The sequence below is a fragment of the Protopterus annectens genome, chromosome 6.part1 (genome assembly GCF_019279795.1).
Source record: "Protopterus annectens isolate FY-2018-M chromosome 6.part1, PAN1.0, whole genome shotgun sequence".
NCBI classification, from domain to species: domain Eukaryota; kingdom Metazoa; phylum Chordata; order Ceratodontiformes; family Protopteridae; genus Protopterus; species Protopterus annectens.
The window spans coordinates 488,323,474-488,333,226 of record NC_056738.1 but is presented as its reverse complement, the minus strand read 5'-3'; the positions used below and the strand labels follow the sequence as shown (position 1 = coordinate 488,333,226).

General features: G+C 43.7%; 1 protein-coding gene across 1 annotated transcript in view; it reads right to left on the bottom strand.

Moving 5' to 3' along the window:
* PIKFYVE (phosphoinositide kinase, FYVE-type zinc finger containing) overlaps positions 1-9,753 on the bottom strand; it is a 3,858,188-nt gene that overhangs the window by 974,893 nt on the left and 2,873,542 nt on the right. The window lies entirely within an intron of this gene.

Here is a 9,753-nt window from a genome sequence, read left to right as displayed (position 1 = left end):
GGGCCATTAAGATTACAGTCCTTCACAGGCTTTTGGCTTTCTGCAAGAATTTTGGAATCAGGGGTATAGGTGGGAAGGCATACAGGAGTCCCGGGGACCAATCATGTACAAGCAAGTCCCTTGGGCAAAGTAGCTTCTGCATTTGGCATTCATAGGGGATGCAAAAAGGTCACAGCAAGGTTGGCCCCATCTGCGGAAAATCACCTCTGCAACTTCGTCTTTGAGAGTCCACTCGTGCTGTAACAGAATAGCTCTGCTCAGTTTGTCCACTATCATGTGGGATTTCCCCAGGATCTGCATTGCTATCAGAAAGCACCTGGTGGATACTGCCCACTGCCAAATTCTCAAGGCCTCTCGACACAGGAAGTAAGACTTGGTTCCCCCTTGCTTGACGGCATACCAGACCACAGACATGTTGTCTGTCTGTATCGCAATCGTCCCTAGAGGAAGAGAGTTGTGGAAGTGCTGCAACGTCATAAGCACTGCTCTCAGCTCCAGAACAATGATGTGCAACTGTGACTCTGTCTCTGACCAAGTACCTTGGGCTATTCTTCCCTGAAAAAGTCCCCCCCACCCCATCAGGGAAGTGTCTATGGTCACCGTGGCTGATGGCCTGGTGGCTGGTCAACCTCCAGCGAAGATCCTTCTTGCAAGAGTCCATAATCATGATTAAGAATGACATCAGAAGTTGTTAGTAAGACCACTTGGTGAAGAGTAACCATTGAAGAATCCTCATGTGCAAACGTCCCAGAGGAACTGCTATGAGAGTAGCTGCCATGGTACCTAGTAGCTTCAGTACTTGTGAGGGCGGTACTTTTCTTCTCTGCAAAATGTCTGAGACCTGGTTTCGGAGAGTGGGTATTCTGTCCAGGGGCAATTTTACTGTGACAGTGGTGGTGTCTAGTTCTGCTCTGTTAAAGGAGATACGCTGCGATGGCGACAACGCAGACTTTTCGAAATTGATAGTGATGCCTAACTGAGAGCAGAGACTGAGTGTGTGATCCCTGGACTGAATTAGTTGATGCCTGAAGGCGGCGGTAAGAAGCCAGTCATCCAGATACGGAAACACTCGGAATCCCAGACATCTAAGGTGAGCCGTAACCACTGCCATGCATTTGGTAAACACTCTGGGGGCTGTTGTGAGTCCAAAGGGCAGTGCTCGGGACTGGCTCCCAGCTGGAAACGCAGATGATCTCTGGATGGTCTGGCCATTTTTATATGGTAGTACGCATCCTTGAGATTTACAGAGCATATCCAATAGCCCATTCCGAGCAATGAGAGGACAGACTAAACGTGACCATCTGGAACTTCTTTACAAATGTGTTGAATCTGCTGAGATCCAAGATGGGCCTCCAGTCCCCTGTCTTCTTTGGAGCTAAAAAGAATCTGGAGTAAGTTCCAGATCCTATCTGGTATGCTGGGACTGGCTGGATGAATCTTTTTTCCTGCAGCCTCTGGATTTCTATGGCTGCTTGATCCCCGAGATGGGGTGGAACGTCTGGGATTTATTTCCCAACAGGTGGGGTTTCTAAGAATGGGATAATGTAACCTCTAGTAACGAGGCTTTGAACCCAAGTATCTCTTATAATTCCTAACCAGGCATCTGGATACAAAGCCAAGTGACCCCTGACTGCCTCCAGAGTAGGACAGTTGGGCCTCCTTTCAGGAGTGCTAATAGGGCTTACCAAGAAACTGATCCCTGTCACCCTGGTTCGGCGGACACCCTCTGCCGCCGGGGCAGCGTATTCCATTATTACCCCCCTCCTCTGCCCCTGGAGGGGGGTGCACTACGTGTCTTCTGGAAAGCTCCTTGGGACTTTCGGAACCACACTTTCTGCCCTTTGGGGTATGGACTGGTAAGGGTGGAGAAACGGACTCCTACGGCAGAGAGAGTCATTCCCTCTTGCTCACACCTAGTGAGAGTCGCCTTGACTTTGGGCACAAAAAGAGACGAGCCATCGAATGGGGTGTTGACTAAGGCAGACTTGAAGGCTTCCACAAAGGAGCATAAGCACATCCAGGAATGTCTCCGAAGCGCTACTGCTGCCCGACTTGAACCATCGGCTGCATAGAAAATGAGCCGCATGGATGAGTTAACTATGGAATTAAGGGTATTAAGCTGGGCTGTCACCTTCTCAGAGACACATCTATCTGTACTACCCTGCAGAGTATCTCCGACCTCTTTTAGGAGATCTCTTTGAAGACGGATAAATGAGTCAAGTAGTTAAGCAATCGCATAGCAAAGGTCGCAGAACTAAAAATGTGTTTCCCATACCTGTCCATCATCCTGGAATCCCCATTAGGAGGATGGACAGTAGAAGGACAGTAGAAGAGGTTTTGGACATCTCTTTCTTGGTGGCTGCTGCCACCACCATGGCATCAACCGGAACTCCCTTAGGAGGAACATCTTGTCTTGGGGGGAGGTGATAAACTTATTGGGCCTCCAAGGGACCGGTTCCATAGTATCAGGAGACTCCCACGCCCTTCGAGCAACCAATTCCATTAGTTCGTTGAAGAGTGGAGTCACCCAGGAGGTAAAAGGTTGAGACCCAAAGACCTTCGGGAGCACCGACTTCACCCTCATTAGGGCTAATGGACTGCCAGTCACCCCTCTGCTTAAGGACTTCCAAGATATCAGTAAAGGAGATATCCTCTGAGGGGGACCGTAGGGACCCTTCTGACTCCTCTAAGTTGGTGTCTGATGTCAAAGACTCCGGAGGGGAGACTAAATGCCTCCTCCAAAGTTTCTTCCTGGGAACCTCATCAGTGGAGCTTCTGGTGAGGTCTCAGTTGAACAAGGGTCACCCAATGGGGTTACCTGAGGCTCTGCATCTCGACGCTTCACTAGGACCTGTGATATAGATCAGAAAGCGGCACTTTAGGGGAGGATGAGGAGGAGAGCCCTGATGATGTGTGTGTCTTGGACTACATAACCTTCCTCATAGCAGTGAAGGCTCCACTGCTCGGACCAGAGGAAGCCGCCGGTTACAAAGAAGACGGCAACCTCCCCAGCGCCGAAACAGTGGGCTCCAAGCCAGGAGGACAGAGCAGAGCTCATCCGCGCTGATGCTCTGAGAAGAAGGGTCGAAACTGACGCATCGGTTCAACTCTCCCTCCCAGAGCCGACCAGAGTGTGTTGGCTTCTCAGACTCTTCCAATGGTACCGAAGAAGTCAGGGTTGACTGAGCCGATGGCACTGGAACAGGCCTCGGATCCGAAGGCTCACACTCATCAGATCCTCCTCCCCCAGCTCCAAAGGCCCGGCTCAGCTCGGGCGAGCAGTAGTCACAGCAGGTGTGATGGACTTAGGCCGCGAAACCAGTTGGGTCGAGGCCGATAATAAATTTGCCAGTGCCGGGTTCTCGAGAAGCCTCTGCACCACCCGGTCCACATCCAACATCAGAGAGGGTTCTCAAAGAACGAGTTGAAGGAAATGAAGCCACCAATTGAAGAATAAGCAATCTCAAGTTTTCGGAGACTGGCTCCAAGACCAGGGACTGGCTCCAAACACTGGCTCTGTGCACTGCTCCAAAGACTGCGGAGCTGGCGACCGCACCTTCACAGTAAGGCTCAGAGCTGATGACTTGGGCTCCGAGGAAGGTTTAGAAGACTTTGACCTCTTTGATGACTTGGAGGTCTGGTCAGCCATGTCCAAGGACTTCTGAAAACCTGGCTTCAATAACCCTCCATCCACCAACTTCCTTCTCCTTTCAAGCAAAATCCAGCTACTGAAGGAATGGCAGACAGAGCAATCCTCCTGGAGGTGAACTGGTCCCAAGCAACAGACACAATTCACATAGGCATTCATGATGGACATTTTCTGCCCACATTTTGGGCACTTTTTAAATCCTGATTTTTGCTTATCCTTTTGATCAGCCATACTAGGAGCAACACCAACAGTAAGCACTAATCTGAAGAAAAAAAATTACTGTACAACAGCACACACAAACATACCGCAAACTCTAACTAATGTATAAAACTCTTAAGTTGTTAGACCACTGAACAACTATCAATCTAAAGTAACACAATTTTTTTATATCTAATAACAAACTAAATGCACTCTTCTAGCAAAAACTATTCTTAACTATGTAAACACGCGCTAAACAGGATAGGGAACTAAGGCATGGCCAAAGGCCTAAGAGCAGCCACTCTGAAAAGGACGAAAACTCGTCAAACTCTGAAAAAAACTAAAGCAAACAAAGGCTAACTAGGCCCAATAAACAATATAACAGTATAAGAAGTAATTATCCAAAAAAAAAGCTTAGCTATAAAAGCATATAGTTAGAAAAATTTGTCACAAACTGGCCCGAGCTCTCCAACAACCTCCAATCTGGTGCAGCGGCAAACTAGATCTGGGGTAGGACAGAAAACATCATGGGCTAGGGACCTGGCCTCGAGCTACTCTGATATCTTCAGCTAGTAAAGCGGCAGACTCAGAGCCGATAGATATCGGCTCTGAACCCATGTGTAAGAATGAACGGCGAGATTGAACAACTTCAAATCAAATACCTTAAGCTACTGATGAAAATAAATCCACCAAGCAGCAAATGAGGAGTTCAGAAACAAGGCATACCTTAAGCAACTGCTAAAAATAAGTGTTCAGAAACAAAATAAATCCAACAACTCTCTCCAGGTAATAAATCTGTTCAGCTTGATGTACCCACAAAGCAGCATCCAGATAAAAAAAAATAAAACCTTAAACTACTGCCGAAACAGAGCAGTTAGCGAATGTAGTCCCGATAATTTAAGCTACTGCCTTTGCCATTCAGCCATGCAGCAAATGAGAAGTAAGCAACATCCTGATAAAAAAATATATACCTTAAGCTAGAGAGCAGTTAGTGAAAGCAGTCTTGATGCCTTAAGCTACTGCCATTGCCATTCAACCATGCAGCAAATGAGAAGTAAGCAGCATCCAGATAAAAAAAATACCTTAAGCTACTCTGAAAAAAAAAAACCACCTTAAGCAACTGCCGAAATTGAGCAGTTAGTGAAAGCAGCCACATTGAAGTAGAGCCATCCAAACAGAGCAGTTAGAGAAAGCAGTCCCGCTCGCAGATCCATTCAAAGTTTTCAAACAGTGCAGCCAGCCGGGAATGTGTGCACAGCCCTTGACCTCAGTTTCGATAGACTGACTGAGCTGACATCATGCACGTGATGACATCAGCTCAAAAGTGGGAAAAAAAAAAGCTGGGAAAAAATTTGGAAATTAGGAGTGTCACTCGGGAATTGTGGCACCCCATTATTTGGACCCCAAAACTCGGTAAACACCGAGTAATTCAGTACGGTTGGGAGGTATGTTGGGTACCTAGCACCCATTAGATTCTCGAGAGGGAGCCAAGAGGAAGAAGGATGCTCAGATTTGTCGGATCCAATAGCGAGAGAAATAAGGATCTGAAGGATACTCCGAGACAGTTGGCTAATATCTTTTGCCTCATAGCCACAGTTAGAGACATGTCAGATCCAAAGTTTAGGATCTGATGAACTAGGCAAAAATGGCAGGAACAACACAGAAGGGACTGAACCTGTCAGATTTCAGGAGGAAGTCCTTGCTTCATTTTCCTTAATTTCTATTCTTTTGATTGGGGCGGGGGTGAAGTAAAAAAAACAGCAGACTGTAATGCAGAAGAGGAGAGGGACCCGAACTCCTCTGCAAGACAGCCAGCAAGCCAGACCTCCAGCAGCATACCTCTTGTGATGACCCCCACCCCACCTCTGGGCCAGTAATTAAGGAACCACAATCCTCACCACTGGCACATGTGGAGAATGTTCACTGGGAGGATAACAGGTACACACTCACTATATCCAGATGGATGCAGCTCTCTGCATCAAGTACAATCAACAACAATTTCCCTTAACAGCACACCGGGAACACAGTCAGTCTGGGGCTGGTTTCTCCCTCTTTCTCCATATTCCCAACACGACTCCCCACTGGCACAGATATAGAGTTGAGAACTCAGCTGAGTATCCAAGCCAAGACCTCCAGCACCCTCTCTCTCCAACCAGTGCTTTGTGTCCCTGCCCAAGTAGCTGACACACAGTCCTTGAGATTTTATTTACACACACACAAATACCTGGGAAAGGCTGGCACAGATTTACTAGCTATGCCACCTTCTGCCCAAACTATAAGGTAGTTACTTCCAGACACTCCTCCCAGCTACCTTATGGCCCTGGCAAGGATACTCAATATATTGAGTGAAATTATTATTAATACAAATAGCAATTTAGACCAACAGCAAGGCTATTAGAAGTGTCCCACACAGTGTCACCAAATAAATATACAAATACTCGCAAAACTTAAATATCTCTACAAAGATAAGTCGCAAAGAAAGGTTAAAATACATTTAATAATAAATAAAAGAACAAGCGAATACTAAACATCTACTTTCAGTGACATCAGAGTTCAAAATCACATGAAATATTTAAAATAACATTAAAGAACAGATGCAGACAAAGAAAAAAAAATATCCAAACTAAGCTTCACTATATTCCTGACTAAATCTAAGAGAATTACAGTTCCCTACTTAACAGAGCAAGCCAATTAATGTGGAGAACGGTCCTTCTTGTTGTCAAGCCCAAGACAGAATACAGAATGCTCAGTCTCACTAACAGACTTCTCACAATAATATCTAAAATTTTACCTGGGGGACAGCTTTCAGAATGACATCACTTCTGGTCATCTGACTTCTAGTTCCCATGCAAACCCCCATTGCTGGAAGTTGGCAGGATTTAACACTTACCTGTAAAAATACACACACAAAGGCTTTTGCTCAGATCTGTGGCACGTGCTGGAATTCATAAAACTATTTCATACTTCCTCTCTTCCGGAGTAGTAATTAGTTCACCCCAAAGACAATAGAGAAAGCTTCCTAGTACAGACTGTCTCTCTGGCTGCACTGAAACCTGTGAGATAGCATCTTTATGACCTAGTCCATAAAGTGATTTAAAATATTTTAAAGTTTGCTGGACTGAGGTTAACCTCCTGTCTTCCAGTTTCCTCTATTAAAACATATACATTTAAACAATTACAATAGTACATGTACATTTCTGTTCTCTCCAGATTCAGAAATTCAAGGATATAATTGTTATGGTAGTCAAAAAAGGTGGCTCTAATTGCAGATGATATAATTTTATACCTGACAAAACCAGAAAGAGACATTACAGTGTTGTGGAACATTTTGAGACAGTTTCATATCTTTTCAGGATACAAAATTAATGAAGATAAAACAAAGGCAATAGCCATAAATTATGTACCTACACATGAACTGATTCAGCAATATCCATATTTAAGGGAACATGGTAAAATGAAGTATTTAGGAGTATGGATTAAAAATGATTCTGGTGTGGCAGCTAAGGATATATGGGAAGAGACTGAACAAAAGATAATACAAAAACTGAGAAAATGGAACTTAGTTATATGAATATGGATAGTAAGATACAAGTAGTTAAAATGTTTTTAGTCCCATTAGTCTTAAACACAGGTCAGACAAATTTTTTTTTATCAACCAGAAGAGAAGTTTTGGATAGCAATTAATAAAGACATGAAGCACTTTATCTGGTTGGGGAAGATGGCAAGAGTCAAATGGGATAAGCTGATTCTTTCAGTAGAAAAGAGCAGATTGGTATTACCTGATTTGAAGGGGTATTTCAGAGCTACACAGTTAAGGCTCCTATACATAGCAGAAGCAGAAAACTAATTCAAAATGGAAAGGGATGATGATGAATATAGGGGGAAGCTCAAAAAACAAGGAGAAACTGGGGTTTTGGATGTAGGCCATTAATGAGAATAACAATAATCATACAAATTATTATATCTATAAACTAGCAGACGGTATCCTAAGGCTTGTCTGTGGGATGCAGTCGGACTGGTGTGACGAGTGAGATGATTTTTCTGAGCTATGATACAGAATCGGAACTGCCTAGACATGGTAAGGCCTTGCTGTTTCAATTTTGGTGGTTGCCAAAAAGCAATTACCAGCAAACGTAGATCAAAATCTAAACCAACTATATTAGTAGTGGTGAATATAGTAACAGAGAAAAAAATGGAAATAAGATCTTTAAAAAAGGGTAGGAGCAAACTACATAGGGAAATGGGAATTGTGGGAACACTACATGGAGGGGAGTAATGAGACCTAAAAGGTGGCAGGACTTAAATGAGCTATATAATGTTTGAGTGGCAAAGACTGGGTAGATTAATTAAGCGATGTACAATGTTTGCAACTGGGTGTGTGTCAGTATGGTTTAAGATGTAAAATACTTGCAACTAGGAATGTGTTGGTGTGGTTGTTTTTTATTTATATAAACGTATGATTGCTTATGTCATTAGGTGAGGTTTCTTTTTTCAAAAAAAGGGCAGGAATTGAATAATTTAAGTAATGTTTCTTAGGTTATATGATATAAAGCGATATATGTGAGGTATAATGTCTGTAAACGTGAACTTAATACCGTTTGATCACTTTTATATAAATGTAAATTTGCTTATGTCACAAGTGATAATTCAATAAAGGTGTTAAAAAAGAATGAATGCAAGCATGCAAACTTAAAAAAAAAAGAATGATGCAAGCATGGAAACTTTAAATGAAGAGAATCAAAATTGTCACAAAACAGCACTAGTCTGAGAGCAGCTGCAGTTCCCAATGACTCTTGCTTCCCTCACCTTTACCAAGCCACTTCACATGAAGATCGAATAAGATGCCATCACAACAGAACTAATATTCTACTGGATCCTTATGTTAACACTATGCACATATCCCTATATTATTAAATACCCTCTGATCTTTTAAATGTCTTTATCAATGTATACTGCTTAACACATTCAGATAACCATTCCAACTACCACAACCATCTCCGTGAGATAGCATTTTCTCATGACTTAACTGAAGCCTAACTCCTCAGTGTGGAGCCTGTGCCCTTTCCTATTCTGCTGCATTCATTCAAATATCCCAGAGATGTCATAACTTACCATGAAGAGGAAATAACTTCACAACGCTCACGTTTCCTTCTGTCAGCTCAACTTGTACTCTCCCCCCTAACAAACTCTGATCTTTGTATTTTTCCTACTGTTCTGGATACTGTTCCACAGAATAGGACTGCGGTGGTGGTGCTGCAGTAGCGTTGTCGCCTCACAGTAAAACGTTATCCTGTTCGATTCTCAGCTAAAGCGTCTTCTGTGTGGAGACATGCGTGAATGGGCGTACCTTTGTGAAGGTTGTGCGTCAGGGCTGGCAATTCGGTACGTAAAAATACTGCCAATCATTAGCGGACCAGAGTTCCGCTGTGGCGACCCCTAACCGGGAAAAGCCGAAAGATACAAAAGAATAGGCCTGGCACCATGTCCCAAACAGCTCCTCAATATCTATATCAAGATGGAGAGGGTAACTGCACATCTTAGTCCAGTGCCACCCTGACAATAGGAGAGGCTCCTTCCCTTTATTCCATCTTTAACTCCATCACCTGCATCCAATATACAATGACATCAGTACAGTTCATGTGGACCTAATACCACAAAAACATCCAACAATGCACACAGCCTAACTTTCCTTAAAACTGGTAGCCCAGTATTTAAATTTCTCCTTCCCACCATACCTGTTTGGGTATTTTACTTGAACATGAACTTCCTGGGTCACAGGTAGTGCTCCAATCCTAAGTGCGTTTCAGGTAAGAAAAAAAATGTAGCAGTTACAACAACCGTATGGTATGCCAATAAAGAAATCAAAATAAGAATGGAATACCCATAACCAAAGAATTTTGAGTGCA